The 21,867-nt window shown below is 42.3% G+C and overlaps 1 protein-coding gene across 7 annotated transcripts in view; it reads right to left on the bottom strand.

Moving 5' to 3' along the window:
* HIVEP2 (HIVEP zinc finger 2) overlaps positions 1 to 21,867 on the bottom strand; it is a 138,686-nt gene that overhangs the window by 39,576 nt on the left and 77,243 nt on the right. For 5 of the 7 annotated variants that reach the window (XM_005518443.3, XM_014263498.2, XM_014263496.2 and 2 more), the window contains one exon: positions 12,924 to 13,021. The exons of the other annotated variants lie outside the window; for them this stretch is intronic. The gene's annotated coding sequence lies outside the window, so the exon portion shown is untranslated. The remainder of the gene's footprint in view (positions 1 to 12,923; positions 13,022 to 21,867) is intronic. 7 annotated transcript variants of the gene reach the window in all.

Raw genomic sequence — 21,867 nt, forward strand, 5'->3', positions numbered from 1 at the left:
CACTGCTCTACCTGGGAAAGCTCAAGTGGAAATCTGGTGGTGGAGACCAGGTATCTTCCTCTTATAGACGCAAGCAAGGGGAGGAACAGCCGACGAGTTGAACAAGATCACAGTAACTAGGATCCTCAAGCTAAAAAGGTGAGATATATGAGGCATCTGCCCTGCTGGGAGCAATAATTACAATGTATTATTAACAAAACTCAGGTTTCATCATTAACTTGACTCGAGTTTCAAGAACTGATCTCACCCTAATGATCCTTCAAATTACATCCAGCCTTTCCTTCAGAATGGAACCAGTACCAGCAAGGAAGTCCGCTGGTAACTGTTATACTGAAAAGAAAGCATGGGTAAAAATGAGCTATAAATACCACAATCAAACAGGTGCAAAAAATTACAGACATTTTAAGTTGCCCGAACTCAGGGCCATCTCACCACTTGGATCTGATCCTGCCAAAAAGATAGATTGTAACTTCAAAGCAGCTGAGAGGAAAGGGCTCACTGTCAGTGCATGCTGCATATGGCACAGCTGACCTGACCCTCCTTCTGCAAAGGATTGACTCCACTCCCCTCAAAGATGTCAGTCAAGTCAGAGCTCCTCTCTTGGATCTCAAAACATGAGAAAGGCCACCTACGTATTTGCTATAATGAAGTAGCCAACTGTCTCAGTCACGACCCAACTCCTGCCACAAAAAAAAACTTGTTCAATTTTGCTCCTCTCCCAAGCTCATCAGAGGAATGAAGACCTTCAAAAGCGTTTTCTCAACCCCTAAGTGTGAGATGAAAATGCCACTTCAATTGTGGATTGGTGAGGTCTGCTTGAGTAAAATAAACCAAATTGCTCAGATGCAACTGCGTAAGAGGGAGCCTAATTGCTTTGCTAGCATCAACAAAGAGATGCTGGTTCATTAGAGCAAGCTGGAGGAGCTGCTGTTTGCATCTTCACAAGCTGGGAGTATTTGATTGCAAAATCGCTATGGATGTTTGATCCAAAATTCAGCCTCTGATTTCTGATCATCAAAACTTAAAAGCAAAAAAGCCATCACTCATTTTTCATCACACACATATTTTTCTTCACAACTTTCTTCAGGGTAACAATTCACTTTTCTCCTTGATCTGTTCAAGGATGTCAAATCTAATCATAAAATAGGATATGAACTTTATATTCTGTATAAACTGCTTAGAGAAACAACAGAACTGATGTGAACCAAATAGCAGTTGCACATGACAGCTGGAAGATGCTGGCACTTAGGCTGCTATCCTGAAGTCTAACTGCAACAGGACCTTGCCAGAAAGAGCAAAGGGCAGAGGAAGGCCAGAAAAGGGCCAGTGGAGGTCAAAGGCACTCACATTTCCTGCTGACTGGTCACAGCAGGTCTGGACAGCAGGCAACCAGTCAGACAGCAAAGGAAGTTTACTTCCATCTTATCCAACAGGGAGATAATTTGCTGAATCACACTAAAGGGGAATGTGGCAGCTAGTGCCATCAAAATGTCCAGGAGCATCCTCTCTCTGTCTAGGGCAGTTCTACACCCCTTTTGGGAGACCACACTGCTCTGCTTGGGTTTGCCTGTCCACCCCCTCCTCATCATAAAGCTCAGACAAACCACGGCCTTGCTTTATGCTTAAGGTAGCTCCTTTTCCATCACAACCATCTTTGGACTTAAAACTTCCTGAATGAAAAACACAAACGTACTCTCAGGCAGATAACTGCCTCAGCAAACCTATCAAGAACACCTTCTTTTCTCCAACTCAAACTCCACATGTGAATAGGTCCACATACAGCCTCAGACACATCTGCATAAAGAGGTCCATTTGCCTGAGTGTTTACTAGTGAATGCTTGGCACTCAGAGGGACACCAAAAGTGCATCCAGTTGTTTTTCATTTTTTAAAGAAAAGGTTGTTTACACCTCTAGGAACAAAGCTTTGATGAAGTTGCTCATAAAATGCACCACCCATGGATTCAAATCTGAATATTTTCTTTTTTTTCCCCTCTTTATGCAGTTTAAATCAGCTTGTAGAAAAGTTAGTAGAAATATTCCACCAGTGAAATGAAAAGTGGATAAAACCAGTACAATACAAGCCTTCAATAAAGTGGAAAACTCCACATGGGGTGCTCTTGGGAAAATCACTCAAATGCAGAACTACCTATTGTGCTGAGGGCTCAGGCAGGTCAGCCCTTTGCTTGTTCTGCTTTTCACTCAAGGTGCTCATCAGGAGTGGAAACCAAAACCTTATTTTCTGACAGGTCATGAATTAAATAACTACAGCGGGTTTCCAGGATCTCTTACCTGCTGCTAGAAACCTCACATAGAAATAATAAAAGTCCTCATGGAGTAAATTATTTCTAGAGGTATCCTTTTAATCACAGACTGTTGTAAGATACTTCTCCAGTAGGAGTGAGTCCAGGAAGTACAGAACATCTGCCAGCATTAAAAGAAGAGCACTTCTAAAACCACAGCTCCAAGTTGTTAAAATACTGCTTGTTGCAGGAATTTCATCTATGCTAATACTCTCCTAGAGCAGTCCAGGTAATAACAGCAATAACAAACAACAAGGAAAAAGTTATAGGCACGCTAATATAAATGGGGCAGCATTGCTCACAGATATTTTTAAGTCCCAGTAGTGTTGATCCACCCACGAGCAGGTCTGAATTTATAGAAAAGGAAAGAGTAAGTGGATGACTACCCCACAGGAAGTTTCTATTTTGAAAAGTGTCTGCCTTGACTGAAAATCAAGATAACACCTCTGAAATTCCCACCTGTCGAATACATTCTGTTTCCTCCTTGGTTTTCTTTTTCTCTCTACAGTGAACTGAGCTGCTCTAAAATTATTTTTCTGTGATTTTCAGCAAAAGTAGATAAGGAAGGAACTGCAGACAAGTATTAAGCCCACGAGAGACTTAGCCTTTGTCCCCCTTGAGAAATCAATACAATTCCAGCTTGAGGGGACTCTGAATCCAAGTTTTAATTAGACAGAAGGTGAAATCAGTTGAACCTACCTCTTGCTCAAATACTATTCTTTCCTTAGTATCCCACTGTTCTCCAGAAAAAATACTCTTCTGACCTGTTGGCTGCCTGTTGGTGACCACTTATGCAGGCACAGGATCCAAACTCTGTCCCATTGTGTCCTCACCATCTGCATGTTGTCTACCTCTCTATCGAGAGCCTCCAATAAAAGCTTCTTATAATAGAATTGTCCTGACTCACAGGTAGGGGGGGGAGGGAAGCTGACCTCGCTGCAGCATCAAGAGTCTCTGACGCATTTTGGGAGGCTGTGGTTTCAGGTCTGAAAGAATTCAGCCTTGTTTTCAATGAGGTTTTATACAATTAACTTCCAAAATATCACCCTATAGCTCCATGTCCATTTGAAACTTGATCTTGTTTAGTGGTTCAGCTTAGCACTATTCAGGGCTCTAGCCGTGTGCTTGGCGAATTAGCAGTACTCACCAGGAGAAGAGAGTTTCTCAGAAACGCAGCCACCCAGGCTCCTGACTGGCTCCACCTCTGGTCCACCCACTCCCAGTTTCAGACATTTCACATTCCAAAACTGGAAGTGTCTATGCAACGTGAGGTCACATTATTGCACAACACGCTCTTTTCCTTCTAAGAGCCACTGCATCTTCAAAAGTACATCAACTCTAACAGCAAGAGAGCCGTTTACAGAGAATTTCTATCTGAGTGGGAGTATTTTCTCCATGAATCTTACAACAAGGACATGACGTGTATGACTCTTCCCTACATTTGGTAAAATTGTTACTGAGATGGCATTTATTCAATACTTCCACATCAGCATGCCTTCCCCTTTAAGCTGCCTTTTGATAAATTGAGAATTCATTTTTACACTTCCTTAAACTATTTCTGTGCTGGATAATTTTAGGACACACTAAACAGAACAATTTCTGCCTATCTTATATTTAGAACCAAGGCCTTTGCAATGCAAAGTGAATTGTGAAATACAACTGATTGTCACAAATGTAGGTTTTGCCAATTGGTTGTTTTTTTTTTTTTCTTGCCAAACATTGTGAATAATTGCTGTGACCATTCCTTCAGTTAGTCTTCAAATTCTAGCAGGTGAATGAAAACTCCAGTTTCAATTATACCTGATGAAAACCTTCCATTTTAGTATTGGAGACTACAAGTGAGGTGGGCTTTATTGTGTTTCTCAAAGAACAACACAGAGGTGGAAATGGTGGAGATACATTGTGTTCTTTGAAACTGTGTTCAGATTTTTGCTACAATTAAGTCTTTGCTGTTAGCACAGAAGGCCTAATTGGTGTTTTCTTGAATGCCAGCAAATTATGTTGGTATCGCCTAAAGGCAACTGTTGACATATTTAAATAAAGAATTAATGACCAGTCCTTATGTGTCCCTTCTTTCTGTTCAGATCTGTCGTCTTTGTTTTCAGCACCACTGGGGCAGCTAAGCAGTGGGGAAGCAAAAGGGTTCCCAGCACCATCTGGTAAGAATGGGGATGCTGGAAGGATAAATGACTAAGGTAACTCTCAAAAACCCTTCCTGGTTTCACAGTCAAACAAGTTCTCCATAAGCTGTCAGTCCTATCCTCCTCCCAGAAGGAAGAAGGTTTAGATCCAACAACCAGCATTCAGAAATCTAATGCAGGCTACCCAGCAAAAAGTATGAGGGTCAAAACAAATCAGTGACAGAGAAAGAGGAAAAGGGAACTCAAGAGAATCCTATGAGAGGGGCAGAAAAAGGGACAGAGGATGATGCTCTAAATGTGTGCTGGCACCATGCTTTTCTGTAGGCAAAGGTAGCCCAGGATTTTAAGTCAAAGTGACTTAAAATATTTGGAAGATGTGATTGAGAGTCAGCTGTCCTTCGTCCAGTGGAAGCGATACCTAAAACGGAGCTCCTGGCTTAAAGTTACTTAGCCCCGTTCAGTCTTTGAGCAAGTAAAAGGTTAGACTGTGATATTTAACCACAACTCCCATGCCTTTCTGAGAAGCACTGGGGAGGCTGCCTGAAGGAAAGTCAGACATGGCCATGCTGCTTCCTGTGTGCACCAGGTGAAAAAATCTGCTCCTGCCTTCAGGCTCACGTAGATAGCGAGCTTCTGCTCTGGTGCAGCAGCTGTCACACAGCGCACTTTCTGGTACAGCCCATTTCCTCCTGGGGGACATTTCCCTCAGGGACAACAGGGGCTGGTACTCTGTGCATGCCACCAGTCACAATCACCAAAACTGCCAGCTGGTCACCATGCAATATAACCAAAGCTTTAGTGCTGTGACTGGAACTTGCTCCGTGTGTCAATGAGAACAGAATGAAGAACGGATGAGAGTTAGCAAGACAAAGAAAATGGTTCATAGAGGCACAGAACCATAAGGAGAATCCAGCACCTACTACAAATATTGCTACTATTCAAACCATTAGTTTAAAAAGCGAAAGTGGCGCTCATTCTTTTTTAACGTTCATCCATAAGAGGTCACTGTGTCATACGATGAACACCCTGGTGTTCAGCATTCTCCTCCCTTCCCATATGCTCAGCACCAGGTGCCCAGTCACCTCCAGTAATGTCTCAGCCCTTACCCAGCTGTCCTCGGTAGAGGCTGTCAGGGCAGAAATTAAGATAAGTGGAAGTCCTTCATCTTGACAGTGTGATCTTAGTTAATTTTACAATCACTTAAACATACCTTTTATTCCACATTAATCTCAAATGGAGTCCAAGAGTTTTACAACCCCCACAGACATTTTAAATAACCAGTATAATATACTCAACATTTTGGGAAACTGAGCTTAAACAGCAAAGATATAAGCTCACAAATGAAAAAAGTTCCTCTGGTTTCCCAGGGTTTGGGGCCTCGATTTTAGAATTTGTTTCCTTTTTACATTGCTTTTTCAGTAGTGAGTAGACTTTTTCACACAAGTGACTACAACCCAGTGTGGGACACGAAGACTGTTAAGGTGATCTGCCCACAGGAACTTCTTAAGCATAATATTCTTTGCACTGCTGCTCATAATGAGAAGAGAGACGTAACAGGCAGATGCAACTTAATGGCAAGTGAAACCATTTTAGCTCAGATCAGCCAAACAAAGGTCTTCTTCATGGAGTAAAGTGACTTAAAGGGAAGTATTTAATTCAGAGGTTTCCATGGGAAAACAAAAAAATAAAAATAGCAATATGGAAATTTTCCAGTGGAAAATTTGTTCTTGTGGAAATTCTCCTTTCAATCGACAAATTGTTTTTATGGGAAATTCCTAAGCAGCTCTAGGCACAAGCCCTCATGCTGAGACGTTTAAAAGTAGCTCATGTTTGACCCAGCACCCTCAGATTTCCCACATCAGATAAACTGCAAAAGCAAAGCCCTCGTCTTTCCCTTACTCCTGGAGCACCCCCTGCAGCACACAAGCAATCTCACTGCGGGCATGAGGGCATACTGACTGCAGTGGCAGCATGCACGTGGTTACAGATGGGATGCTTGCAGGATTAATCTCGTAATGTCCCAAATCAAGACTAACTAGAGGCTCTTACATGAGCTGTCTTTAAAGCTCTGACAATTCTTATACTGGTAAACTGACTCCAGCAACAGGTTTACCTGCACTAGGGATTGCAGGTTGGAAGATTCATTTAAGATAATGATTCATTTAAGATTCATTTCATTTAAGATAATGAAGCTTCTCATAGTGGCCTGTGAGAAGCATCAGGCAGAGAGAACTTGGTTCACTCTTTGTTGACTTTTATGTGCTTATGTGAATAGTCACAAATCATGGATACAAGTCTGTCATTATTAACTGTTTTACACTGGCTTAAACCTGTCAATAAGAACTATACACTCTACAGCTACCATTACAGAGAGCAAGACAAACATTTTAGCAAGCTTGCTAAGGGTCTTCCAAATTTGCAGGAGCATTGAGTAAGTGTTGCCTTTACAGAGTGATATTAGGAAAGCATAAACCATTCATTATAATGCATCTTTTGTCCACCACTTTAGCATGGATCATCATACTGTGAAAACAGGCTAGAAATCATGTTTATGGTAGGGCTCAAAGTATCTCAGAAAGTCAGAGGAAGAAAAAAGGTGGCAGACTTGTACAAAACCTCACAGTCCAGAAAGGTACTGAGCACTGATTTACAGTGTTTCTTTACCAGACCTGGACATTTCACACTAATGCATTTTTAACACAAAATAAAACTTAGAACCTTTTGAGCAAAAATGAAAATTCTACTGGCTGTATGGGACTGGTCTTCACAATTTATTCCCAAGAGTGAAATTGTCTCTTTCCTGACGGCCTTCTGCCCCATACAGTCTATTCAAGCACAGAGAGGATCCAGCATACCCCAAACCAAGTTGGGCTGGAGAAGCTCAAGCACAGCGGAGCTTTGGCAGAAGCCACAGCCCCAAGGTGCCACTGGAGGAGGCTTTAGGCAGCTGGCTGCCTGCCAGGGGCTGCGGGCTGCAGGGTGAAGGAGTGGACAAAGGCCACTGCTCAGCTGCTACGGTGACCTTCAGCTATGCTGATCTGCAACAAGAATGCACCCGCTGGCCTTGCTTCCTTGGCTGTCTGCAACACCACACACACACACACATGACACCGAGTTGGCACACACAGCCCATGCCCCTACTGCACACGAGGCCAGCGAGCTCCCCTCTAGCCCCACTGCTGCTCTGCACCCAGGCAGCACAGCAGCAACCAGATGTGCTCACCAGGGCATGCTGCACGGCTACGACAAGCAGACACCCCGAGGGAGAATTGCAAGTAACTAGAATTTCAGAGATAGGCAAAAAAAATTCTGTGTCTCTCCACCTGAAAGAACTCATCTTTTCTGACGTCACAGCAATAAAACTGCAATGAAAGCCTTATTAATGCAGGCTTTGTTACTGAAGTGACAAGAAGGGCATTTATTTTCAGAGCCAGACACTCGAAGGAATACCCCCACATGGTAGATAGCGTAAGCATCCCGCATTTCCAGTATATAACAGAGCTACTTGTACTACACTGAAGCACATGTGATAAGAGAAGAGGGCCTGGGCCCTTCTCCATATTCTCTGCATACCTGTTACTATCACACAGCTGCTTTCAAGTCTACAGTTTCCTGTGCACTACAAACTGCATACCACTTCCCCTACGGAAAAAAAGGGCCTTGCTTGCTCTTAATTGACGATGGAAATACTGTCATATTTTCCACTAGCCAAGCTTGAAACCATTACTGAACAAACCTTCATTAATTTTTCCACAACATTTTGCAGAAATGTCAGGAAACAGCTGCACCAGAATGATTAACTGTCCTTATCACTAAGGCTTCATTGGCCAACTTTAAATTATATAGGTTTTTTTCTTTCAAAACTCTACATTTGATGATATTTTTGTTATTCTTCAGTTGACTCTTTCAGTACAACACTTTCTCTTCAAAAGTATCTGATTGCACAGGTTCAGTGGCAGACAGACATTTTACGACCAGTGGAAGAATTTGTACAGTTTGGAGCTGCATACTTCTAGGAAAAGATTGCTTCCTGCAGATTGCTCAGCTGTGTCTTTCTTGGATCAAATTCAATGAAATTCACAACTTGCAGTCAGATTCTATTTGCCAGTCAGGCTGAATTCATTACACTGACAAAAACTTCCCTTGCTACATTTTCTTATTCCTTTCTTTTCCTGTCCTCCTCTTTTCCTTGTCCCTTCTCTCTCCCCACACTCTCTTTCTCACATCTTCTTTGAGCTACACCATGTGTCAAAGCTTAACATACAATGCCCTGTACATTTTCTGGCAAAAACAAGTGGAACAGTACACATCACCATCCCAAACATGCAAACGCTGAGATGCTAGAAGGCTTAGTACCAAATGAAAGTGCAGCCATCTGGAGGTAACTGCTAATGTGGATCTGAGCTTCCCAACTGCCTGAAACTTTGCAGTCTCAGAACTTTTCAGTGAAGTGTCAGTGAGCAAGAGACCCCATTCACACGGATTTGCATGGGACACTGGAGTGTAATTTTTCAAAAATGTAAATTCTTCAAATTTTGTTTAGAACACAGCAAGGTGCACAGGATTACTTTTAAAGACAGACTTTGTAGTATAGTGCCCTGCTTATATTTTGAAATTATTTAGGGCTACTATGGCATGGTATGTAACAATGATTCTACATATATGCCATTGGCAGATTCAAAATAGCAATTGTTCCCTCCATGCCGTAATTGAAGCTGTAAGCCTCGAATCTATCTTAAGATATTTTTAGACAGAGGGAAATATAGATGCTAATAAGTATATACATGTCTTGGAAGTTAAATAAAATTAATGTCATCAAGTGGGGGATTCAGTGGTTCAAGTGTTCATGCTGGTATGACCCCCTATCCCCAGCAAAAAGTAGGGTACTTGCAGCATTATAAAGAAATTAAACATATAGAGGTTTATCTGGGTTTATTTATAAAGAATCCTTCCAGCTGCCTGTATTTCAAGACCATTTGCATGTCTTGCTTTTTAAAAGTACCTTTCTCACAGCAGTGTCCATTGCAGCACACCATCCCCACACATCTCAGCTGAGGGAGAGCCAGCCACTGATGCCCTCACCCTGTGCCAGGTCATCTCCTGAACTCCTGCATTGCCTTTGGCAGGTATGTGGACACCTGGGAGCCCCTGGGCCAGGATGCCTGACACGGAATGCTGGCCTTGGTGTTTAATTGGCACAGTGCTGGCTACAGGGAAAAAACAAAAAAACAAAAAAAAACAAACAACAACAAAAAAGCTCTGTTTTTAAAATTCCTCTACCAAGATATCTGCTTAGATGGCAGAAATTGCAGTACACTATATTCTGCTTAAAATACGCATGAATATATATGGGTTCTATTTACAAGACATGAAATCCTGCCAAAAGTACGCAGGTTTTTTAAGGATTCGGTTTTATAATACGCCAAATTTCTCCTTCACGATATCCTTATCTGTCTCCGCTGCAGTTCGAGAGCAGCAGCTGGCGGTGCCAGAGCATTTCAAGGACCGTGCCCTTCCAATAGGCGGGATGCGCTGTGGCTGCACGGGCCGCACACACTGCGTGTGGGGGGGAAATGAAGTTGTTAGATTTCATTAAACAAGCGCTGATTTTTACGGCTCTGGGCGTTGGTTTCGGTTTTTTGGGGGTGGGGAGGCTCTGAAATAAGCAGAAGGCGAACAGAAGGGTGCCGCACCTGCCCGAGGGGACGAGCGCTGGCAGCGGCAGCTGCGCTCGGGCTTTTCCTTCCACATCCCGCCCGCCCCCGCCCGGCCTTTCGTGCCCGGAGCTGCGAGGCTAGAGAGCGCAGAGCCCATTTCTACCTCCTCTGGACCTCATCCCCCTCCCGGCACAGGCTGTCAGGGAGCTGCCGAATGGATTTGCTGTCCAGCCACCCCGCTCGGCCGCCTCCGTGAAAGAAGAAACGTGTTTTGCCTCCCTCTGGCTACAAGCGGGACCAGAAGCAAGTGCTCTCACTTGCCCGAGTTTGCACATCTTAAGCTCAGACCTACAGGAAGATTCAGCCTCCTATTCACACTGTCAGCAATGAGCAGCAGGATCCAGGGGCAATGTCACAACAAAAAGAGAGACCTTGAACTTGCTTCACCCTTTGCATAGTCATTTATATTTGGGCAAAGTGGATAACAGCTCCTTTAGCAGTAGCGTAGTGGTATTTTATTCTCGCTCGGCATTCACTTTACCCAGGTATAAATAGCAAAAGGTTTCAGGCAGTAGAGAATCAGGACCAGTATCTTCAAAGGATTCTCAGCCAAAATAAAGCAGCTAGTCCTCCACACCACAGCTTGCAATCTTGCTCAGCTGCAGGAAACATTGCCTGAAGGATGCCTGGCACTGCTGGTTTGGCAGCATTGCATGCTCTGGTCCTTGGAGAAAATGTGCCTCCCTACCACCCTGTGCCTAGTGGTGGAATCAGACTTCATGCAAGCTTTCACCTGTAAACTCACCTGTGGGTTCCATTTCTTAATGGGAGCCTTTTATTAGCTCACACAGCATATTTCCTACCCTACCAGTATTAAGTACTTGCCTTAATATCCTTAGCACAGGAGGTAGTGGCACATATAATCATATTTACAATAACACTGGTTTGAGCTATGTTAATTGAGAGCATCTATTCCAAAATTCAATTGTTCCAAACAAAAAGTGAAGTGTGCTATTACTTGGCTGACGCATTATGGGGGAGAGCTCCCAGTGTACAAGAGCCACAGCAATGAGGGCCCAATGCACACAAGTGCCATTAAGTTACATGCTAACAAAACCTGAAAAATGTATGATAAAACCCCATTTCAGAGGACAGCCACCATACCCTTGTGTACCAAAGTTCTCAATTTTCCACTTAAATCCTGCCTGGTGAGTCAGGACATGGCCAGGTTTCCATACTGCAGCAGTGTTCCATTACTCCTCCTTATAAATTTCACACACTGTTAATGCTTTCCAAACTGGCAACAGAGCTCAGGGGTGCATGAGGACAGCTTATTTTCCTGCTGAACTTTAAACAGAAATTCCACAGGACCTCTGGCAGGGGTAACAGCCCTGCTGACAGCCATCAGCTCACACCCTCTCGCCCACCCAGCTTTGATCCCAGGCTGCGCAGAAACATCTCGGTTGCTCTCAGAGACTGCAGAGGGGAAAGAGAGCAACGCAGATACCCACAACTCCCATTGCAGGGAGCTTGAGAGGGACCCATAAGAACAGATATCCCATATAGCACCATCCTGGATGCAGAATATTTGGGATCAGTTCCAGGGCTGAGCAAAGGTTCAAGGGATTGTCTTTCTCAATTTAACCCCTTCTTTCACTGAGTTCATATACAGAATGGAATACAGGTCCAACATTATTTACATAATTCTGAAAAATCAGGCGGGGTTATCTCAAAACATGTTTTGTGCTTTCTTTGAACACCTTCTCCTGTGCTCATGATATCACATGAGAATCTCCAGGGTCTTCCTTAGACACCTAGGTTCTATGGCTGAAAATAAATATTGGATAATTCAAAAAAAAAAAAAAAGAAAAAAAAAAAGAAAAAAAAAAAAAGAAAAGAAAAGAGATCAATGGGAGAGATCAAACTTTCCTTAACCTTTCACTCTCTCAAGCATTTCTTATTAAATTTATTAAATTCTATGGGCTAACAATTCTTTGACCATCAAGGATGTGCCTGTACAAAGAAGATGAGAGAGGAGGAGCTTCTCAGTGCTTCAGGTTTCCTATAGCAACAAAAGTAACAAAAGTAACTGTGTGTACACAGGCACAGTTTTTGAGACTGTGAACATGAAAACTGACCCTTGGAACTACCAACCCAAATAAACAAGGCATTGCAATCAGTAGCTGAAAATTGACCTTTTCTTGACAAGATAAATTGTCTTCTGAACTATCTGATGTCACAGTAAGACCTCTGTTGGGGATCCACCAACTCTAAGCTATGTTGGGTGTTATTGCATACAACAACATCAGCACTTTCAGAACTGCAGTTTCTTCATGCCCAAGTGTTCAAGATCCAGAGGAAAAATTAAACCTTGAAAAGTACTGTGCACTTGAAATGGCAAGATTGACAAGCAGAAATCACCAACTTATATTTTAGGACAAAGTAAATAAAAATCCCCCAGATATGTCAGATATAAAATCCTCACCCCCCCATATCTTGTATTTTCACAAGCATACTTTTCTTCTTGTTTAGTTCAAGAAGTAGAGTCTCTGGATACTTGATACAAGAATTGAGTAAGAGAAGGGAAAACAGAAAACCAAATATGTGGACAAAGCAAACACATCACTTCCAAATTCACAAAAACCTGCCCCAAAAGAGAAACGTCTCTAATTTCGGCAAAAGCTGACTTCAGCTGTAACAAAAGAATACGTAATCAGGATTTAAATGTGAGTGACTTCCACATGAAGCCCTTTGAGAAGGAAAAACTGTGCTCTCAGACCCGCTCCCTCAGCTCACACAAAACCACCCTTCCTCCGCTCTCGTACCTGGCTGCTGCCATCAAAGGTGCAAGTGAGTAATGGTTCCAGTCAGAGCAATTTGGTTCACTACTCCAGCAAATAGGGCTGCTGACTCTCTCTTCCACCTATTTGGAAAACAAATGTTAAAGATTTTTAACGACTGTGGTCAATTCAGCCTGCTGTTTGATTTTGTAACTAACTGACATTGTGGTGTTGGCTACATCAGTACATGTAAGAACCTCAGAGATTGTCACAGTCCTTCTTGCTACCTTCAGAGCAATGTGGCACCAGAAATCAGCAGCTCTCCTGTGGCTTCCAGCTTGCTGTGGGCTAGAATACACATCAACTAATGCATGGCAAAGTGAAAACAACAGACATACAGGGCCAGTAGCTGCATAAAATGACGTCTTTTCAAACATAATATATACAAAAAGCAGGGTATATAACACAAAGCATGAAGTGTCTTTGGAGTACCTTTACATTTAGGCCTTGTCATTCCAAGTGTTCTGCCTAATTTCTGTCTAATTTTGAAAACATCATGCCCAAATCCTAACTTAAGAGAACATAATTTTTAATTAAATGCAAATACTTTCCTGTTCTTGAACCAGAGCAACATGACTGTCTTTCATCCTGCTTCTTTCCTATTTAGCACTGTGCTAGAAAAGTGAGGTCACCTCTAGGAATTCCCTTTTCCATATGATGCTAGTATGTTCTAGAAAGTAAGTTATTAGCACACACTATGAAAAACAGTCATAATCCTTACATTTCTCCTTACATGTGATGGCACTCTGGGAAAGACCAAAAAGAAAGCACTTCCTGTGAATATACAGACAATCACATGCATTTTGCTCAGGGCACTTTCTTTCAGGCTTCCTTGCATCCCTGAATACCCTCATGTGAGATCCCAGGTGATGTGATGGGTCACAACAAGTGTGAGCATCCGAGGTGGATGTGCTCCTGCACAGGGCAGCACTACAGGGTTGAACATGGTTCCAGCAAGAAGTGCAGCTTATGTCACCCCTTCTCCTGCTCTTTTGCCCTGGCTGTGTCACTGGGCCCTGGCTGGCTACCGTCTCAGGTGATCAGAAGAAGGTATGTGCTCCTCAAGGGCTTACACAAATCATGGTAGAGGAGCATGTCAAAGGACTTGGAAAGGAAAATCTCAAACTTATCACACCTAACTTGCAGGTTTGTGCCTGTGGCCTGACCATACCATACCCTGAAGCCAAAGCAAACTTCCCTTTGCTTCCAGCATCGGGAAAGCCTGTCCTCTGTGGGGTGGGCAACACATGGTGTTCCACAGCTACCAGAGCACAGATGTGAGCCAGTGGAAACAGGGTGCCAAAAGCTGAAAGGTAAAGCAGGCCTGGAACTGGCTGGAAGCAAAACAGATACACTTATGCTGTTTTTCCCTGCAATGTTTGCTACCAGCAACAAAAACAAATAGCAATGATAATGTGTTATTGACCAGCAATGTCAACAGCAGTCTATACAGGCATCTGAGTATATGAAATAACACATGCTCTGGCTGCAGCCCCTGGCACTTTATCACACCAATCTACAGCTTTCTAGGAAATTGTCTGGGTGTAAAGCCAGGAATCACTTCTGAACCTTTGAACAGACATGGCCCAATATGGTTTTAATCTGTTGGTGAAACCTTGGCACAGCTCTACTCAAGGGCAAAACTCTGTATTTAGCAGGGCCAGCATTACAATCGCTACTCTTACAACTGACCTGAAAAATGTCCCAGCCAAAAAAGCAAAGCAAAGCAATAAAGAAGTCACGAGTCCTTATTCTCTCATCCTTCAGAAGGACCATGGGGTACTCTGGACTGTAGCACCCTCCCCCTGGTGTGGCATGGACACCTTCCAGCCCTAAAGCAGATCCCCCTCTACTTCCACAGGCTGAACTGTTTGTAGTGATGCTAGCTACGCTTGCACAAAGTTATTTTTAATTAATATGCATCATGAACTTGTTTATCCTATCTGCAACCTAAAGACAAGGGGTTTTAATCTCATTTGCACTCAATCCTCTCTATGGCACCCTGGCAGAAGAAGAGAAGACTTCCATGAAAAGAGAATAAAGCCATAAGCGATGTCATTTATGGAACAAAACTACACTCCTGCTGCTCTGACTTCATAGAGAGGGTTTAAATTGAAATCCATAAGGAACACTATATTCCATTTTGCCTTAACTTATTTTAGCTCAAAACTGATGGGATCCAATGTCTTTCCTCTTGCTGTGGTTATCTCACTGTCTTCAGCATGGTTCCTCAAAGAATACTCTAGCATCTGATGCATTCAATGCGGGCTGGATCAGTTTCTGAGTATTTAAGAAACTTAATCATTACTTACAAGGAGGCAAAATATTATCCAAACCCAGATCTGGTTAAGGACAGCAGGGTTTTGTCCTGTCAGTAGAAGTGCATCTCCTTACTAACCCAGCATCTCTCAGCAGCACTGGCTCTAGCAAACAGGACATGGTCTGAAGGAACAGAACACCTGCAAAGTCTCTACCAAGCCCAGACAACACATGTGTCACCAAACAGGACTTTGCTGCCTAATTAAAGCCCCCAGAGTTATTGTTTGGATAGTAAAACCAGGAACTTTTAATTTGTTTTTATCACTGCATTAATAAAAATTTGAGCGATCCTTTGTTCTTTTGCTTCAGAAGAAAATTAATGTGCCTCCAATGCCTGCCCACCAAAGACAGACAGCAATGCAAGCACCACTGCTGAGCATTTTCTAGTGTTTATAAATTGATAAGTCTCTTTTTACGACTAACAAATGATTGGACAAAAGGAAATGACCTCAAGTTGCATCAGAGGAGGTTTAGATTGGATATTAGGAAAAAAACTTCTTTGTGGAAAGAGTTGTAAAGCCTTGGAACAGGCTGCCCAGGACAGTGGTTGAGTCACCATCCCTGGAGGTATTTAAAAGGCATGCAGATGGGGATGCACTTGGGGATGAGGCTTAGTCATGAACTTGGCAGTGCTGGGTTAACAGCTGGACTTCCAACCTAAATGATTCTGTGATTCTATTTGGTCATACCTGGTCATGACTCTCTTAATCTCCTGCAGTTGTTTGCCAGCTGCTGGGACTATGAATAGACAAGCTCATCAGAAGGGAAATGAGAGTATGAAAATCACAGCACGTCTCACTGGAAGAGCTTTTCCAATTTGAACTTTGCCTCTCAAACGCTCTGGGAATAGCCTTTTACATGGGACCCGGAAACACAGGCCGAAGTGCTCTGATAATGACTCTTACACCATCTGCTTTTGAAAGACTGCTAGCAGCCTTGGCAATCTCTGTAATCATTTTCTAGCTGTAAAACTACACCTTCAGTGGTGAAACAAAAATGTAACAGAGACATCTGCATCATCTGACCATAAGAATGAATCAATACCATGTATCAACAACAGAATCTTTGCTTTATGTTACTTCCTATGTATTTGTTAAACTGACACAGTAAGGTCTGTTGAGGGTAGGGGGTATACAAGGATATAGATTCCTGTGCACCTTCCAAAGCAAAAAAAGTCAGAAATCTCATGTGTATTTTAATCAGAAACTAACATTTTTGGAAAGCGACTGGATAATATTTTACTGTTAATTATTCAAAGATTCTGAAATAGTACAGTAAACAGGGGATATTGCTTCAAGAGTACAAAGGGCAAATAAAGCCATGCCTGTGTCACTCCTTAACTGTATTGCAAAAGACAGCATTCCAGCACAGACTGTAACCTACCATGGTTTGGGAATTTACCTAAAGCCTCACATTGACCACGTCTGTAAGGTGCCACGAAGTTGCAGCCAGGCTCCAGGATTACACAGAATAATTTGTACTAAAAAAGAGCCAGGCAATACAGGTAGAAAAATGTGCACACTTCTGCAGTGCATCAACAAAACACTTGAATTCACATCTGGTAACTCAAAACAGTGGGGCTATATGCAAATCTCCCACTCTAAGCCATCTTGCATGAGTTCTCTATTTATAGATATTTTCTGACTTAATGCAATGAATTGACCATAAAAACTTCTGTACTGTAATATGTAGAGAGGGTTAAGCCAGAGTGGATTTTTTAATATTTTAATTTTTTTCATTTTCTCATTTTTCTTTTTGCTCCTTTTCTCCTTTTCAAACACAGGAGGTCCATAGGACTCTGTGAATTATCATCTGTAATGGGAGAAATAAGAAGTCTAAAATTTGTTTGATTGCAGCTATGATGCATTAAGTTCCAGGCATCAATCTCAATCGCAGCACTTTTGCTCCAAATGAGCAATATTTTATAGTTATCGCTCTCTAAACAAAACGATTTATTATACACACAATTTGATAGCTATGCCAGCTAAGACTAGAAGCAAAAAAGTCTCCTGACATGAGGAAGGTAAAAGCAATGTCATACTTTAAATTGACTTCGTATGATCAATGCCAGAAGACAATCATCTGTGAAATGATGTTCATGCCCTGATCAAATGCAATCATAGCATATGCAATTGAATTTGGAAAAAGTGGAAGAAAATTATTCCCATTAGTTTACTGGTGTTCTTAATGTGTTCCCACAAATCATCTTTGAATAGATGAATTAAAATACTTAAAGCAACTCTACCTTTGCCCTCTTAGTTCCAGGTCATTCTGGCAGCTCCTGATACTGCAGAAATATGGTTTTCTACAACCAGTTTGATAAAATTAATGGATCAAATCCAAAGTAAAAGGCATATAATTTATTTTTTGATTCAAATGTCTCTATGCTGTAAACATTTTTGTCTTCATTATTAAAACAGGAAGAGATTTGAAGCCTGATTTATTTTTCAGTATATATGCTTCTTTTGTTTTCCACAATTTTCTCAGTAGGAGTATGATAGCCCATTTAAATTTGTTTTATAGACAGCTTTTCTTCATTTTGGTATCCTGCTAACACCGTGTTGCAGATCTCAATGCAAAGAGCACCAAGAAATCCTTGTAAAATTTCAGTTTGTTCAAATTTGTACATGCATAAATTTATGTGCATACGTATATGTTTATCCACATAAATATATGTATATATCCATATATTCATATTTATACAAATTATATAAATAAAAAATAGACATATTTACTAATGCATGTATGTTAGTGGAGCTGTTTTTTTTGTCTCTCAGGCTCTGCAATTCAAACAAAATCTAACTAAATGGAACATCTATGAACTTTGTTTACTTTACACATAGGTAATTCACTTCATTAAAACCAAGAACCTAACTTCTTCTTGGGAACCTCCCTATGTTATCTCCTCTATCTTCAGAGCCCAGTCTGCACAGGAGCTTATTTTGCTGCCACCACTGAAACTATGATTTTGGGTTACTTTTTTTCACTTCAGCCAGGAGCTAAATTAGCAAGAGCACATCCCCCTAAGTATAGGTCCATAACCTCACAGCAAATAACAGTTTAGACACTGCCAGCTGAGACGAGCACCCTCACCAACCAGGCTTGATGCTTTTAGACAATGGTCAAGCTGACAATTGACACGGTGTCCTCAAACACACATTGCTCAACCCATTTGCCCAGCCTGCTGCTGCCAAGAGGGCTGTTTGTGCAGGCAGCTGGCAGGAAGATGGGAGTACATCTGGCGATCCTCCGAGAGTAGGCCGGGAAAATGAAAACATCAGATCTCAGCCAAGCCCAAGATAGGATTCTAGGTAAAGCTCCCGCTCCATGGGATCCAAACACGCTCTTTGGCAAAACAGACTTCGGCAAAATCAGCATGAGGAACCTCCCACACTGAGTGGCCTTGGCTTCCATTCTCTCTTTGAATGACTACCCTGCTATGACACCCAAAAAAACCCAATGGGTATGGGAAAACTTTGGGGAAACCAATGCAGCCAGGTGCACAATGGAGAAACTGAGGCAGAGGCACTAAGTGGTCATTAAGGCCACTAAGCAGGTAGGCTGCAACATGGCAGGTATCCCACTAGACCATGGCAATCACCTGAGCTGTCAAAACCATCTCCATGGAAAGACCACTGCAACATCAAGCCCATGGCAGAGTAATGACCATAGTGCTGGACAATCTCAGCAATAGGTGAAAGCTAACTTGTCTCTGAGAAGCTGGCAACTGGTCAGCCATGCAGGATATCAGGAGGGACGTGGGATGTCTGTGAGCAATAGTTTTGTCAGCAGGGAAAACAATCTAAGGACCTAGGGTCTGTTTACAGAGTTTTGTTACCTGCAAAATCTAAGCCAAGGTTCCCTATAAAATAAAACTAAGAGCTCAATGAGTCTGGTGTTAATTAAAAGTATAGACTGCACTCAAGGCAGTCTGAATTTAGACCAGATAAGCTGGGATCAGTCTTGGACAGTTGCAGAGACAACTTGTACAGCACAGGATTACGTAACTGCTGTTTCAGGTTGGCAGCCCCAGTGTAACACCATCACTGGCAGCTGATCATTTGTCTTGAAAATCCGAACAGGCCACCAAACCATCTCTGAGCACACACTTTTATAGCACTTCTGCTGGACATCATGGGACCTATTTACAAGGAAACTACCTCACTATCCCTTGTTATTGCCACATCTAGAGAGGGACTTTTTAAAGTGTCCTCTCTCCCAGTCCCTCCACTCTGGTCCTCCAGGTCTTAGGACTACCAAGAGAAAGGCAGCAGTGAAGTCTTTGGACCTCCTCAGTGAGGCAAGATCCCTCTGCACCACTCTTGGGGTGTGCTCAGTAAGCCAGTAATTTGTCATGAGCGTGGGCCCTATCCATACATGGCAGGCTGGAGGAGGAATGACCTCAAACTCCGCTTCTAATCCAGGGGGCGTTGCCAAAGCACAGTGTTTGAGTTTGATGCATGAAGCGCAGGGATATTTTCAGCTACTGAATCACACTTTTGGCTCCACAGCTAACTTGAACTTCTCCTTAGTTTTGTTTGCAATTTTTCACGTTTTGCGATCACCATTGACTCTAAGAAAGAGAAAAATAGGTGGCATTTTAAAGAAAAGAAACCCTACATAATCACAAATGTGAAGGTTTTTATTTTTTTTAAATCAATTTTATTTTAATAACTTCTATTTTATTCTCTTGCATGCGTGGAGAAGTGGAGTTAAACAAATTACTAAAAGATTATGGTGCATCACCAATGTCTGGCTTCTTTATTTCATGTTCTAAATATATGCTATTAAATTCTGCCAGTGAATGTTTTCTAGTGATTTTTGTGTCCAACACAAGAATGAAAGAATCTGAAAATCAAGGCAGTGTAACAGCAGTTAGCTTGGACACAGCCACACAAGAGCTCTTAGCTATGTATTTCTACAGTTGAAGCAAAATATTTTGCTATACTTGCCCCATAAAACCATATTCACTTTACCACAATTCACAACCATAATTTGAAACTGGCAGCAATGAAGAAGCAAAATGTCATTTTACAATACAAAGGGCGTAAGTCTTAATTGGCTGATCCTGCCCATTACAACTGCATCACCTCTCTGTCAGTGTGACCTGAGCCTACTATCACTGATTTGGGAAGAAAGCTCTGGAGGAGAAATTACACAACCTCATTCACAGCTAAACAAGTCATTTAAGCATATGCTTAATTCCATCTCTAATCAGTAAAGTCAATTCAGCAAAGCAAAGCATGTACTCAAGTCAAAAGTGAATAGGTAGTGTGCATCTTTTTGAATATTGTTTTTTCACAGAGTGAGGATGTTGCACAAAACTTCCCTTGATTTCCTTTGGAGCTCATCAGGTTGGAAGAAGGTAGAATTCAGCTGTTAATCAAACTGTCACTCATCCATGTAAAGTACTAGTCTGCTTAACTCATCCATAGCCTGGTTAAGTAAAAACAAATTTTAAAAAGGCCATGGGACATATACTTGGAGTGGACATGTATATACAGACATATACATACTACTCATGGATTGCAGGGACCACAGAGGCAGGAGCCAACACAAAAAAACGAGGTAAGAAGCTACCATAGGATATTCTGATATTGCTGATGAGCCTCACTGAGCCTTTGCACAGAGTGAATTAAGAGCTTTTCTTACCTACTGGAAGAAGAGTGAAAAATAATGGGCCTTTTGACTGTTCATTTACATTTTCCTCATGTGGCAAGAGTGGGGATAAAAAACACACTACTTTGCTAAGGAATGTGGCTCTTCCCTTGATGGACTGAAGTAACAGGGCAGCCTCTAACATCATCTGAAACCCATTCTTTTCCTTTAAATTTCCTTCTGTCTTTGCAAGCAACATTAATCTAACAGAGACAACTTCCAGCCAAGCACAGATTCCCAGGAGCATTCCTCGACTGCAGACAAGTGGGAAAGGAAAAGCCTGTTGCAAAGGGCTGGAACCAGTCATGGGGAATTTATGCCCAGCAGCAGGCTGCACCATTTGCCTGCCTCTGCCCTTCTCCCCAGATGAAGGAGCCTTATCTACCTTTGCAGATATCAGAATCAATTACAAATACCATGGGGCTGCCCTAAATTATGCTCTGCTGCCTGAGGCTGCTTTCTGCCAAGCTCCCAAGCTAGTCCCCATAGAAAAAAGCTGTGAGGAATGTGGGGAAGGGAGCGCTGAGGGCCAGGCTCTACCTGTTCTTCCGCTCCTCCAGCTGCTGTCAATGCACTGACTTGTTCTGTGTTTGAGATTGCAATCTGTCCCTGCCCCAAAGGTGCTGCCAACTGCATAAATGTTTTCAGAAATTAAACAACTCCAGAAAAATACACATTAGGCAAACATCTTCTCTCTTCCCAGATGACACAACGTGGAGCACCAAGCACAAACAAAAATGGACCAAAGAAAACACGGAGGCATTATGGAAAAAAACTCATTCAGTGAAGGGCTTCTCTGCCCTCTTTACAGCCATTAGGACAGTGATAATGCTGAACTGGCTGGTCAGCCCCAAAAATTGGATAAATTGAGACGCAGAAGAGGCAATTGAAAGCAAGGAGACAAACTTAAAATAAAATAAGCAAAAATAAGTGAGACAACAGATGGAAAGCA

The sequence above is a fragment of the Pseudopodoces humilis genome, chromosome 3, assembly GCF_049639895.1.
Source record: "Pseudopodoces humilis isolate 2021_Gansu_Grassland_sample_001 chromosome 3, ASM4963989v1, whole genome shotgun sequence".
NCBI lineage: Eukaryota > Metazoa > Chordata > Aves > Passeriformes > Paridae > Pseudopodoces > Pseudopodoces humilis.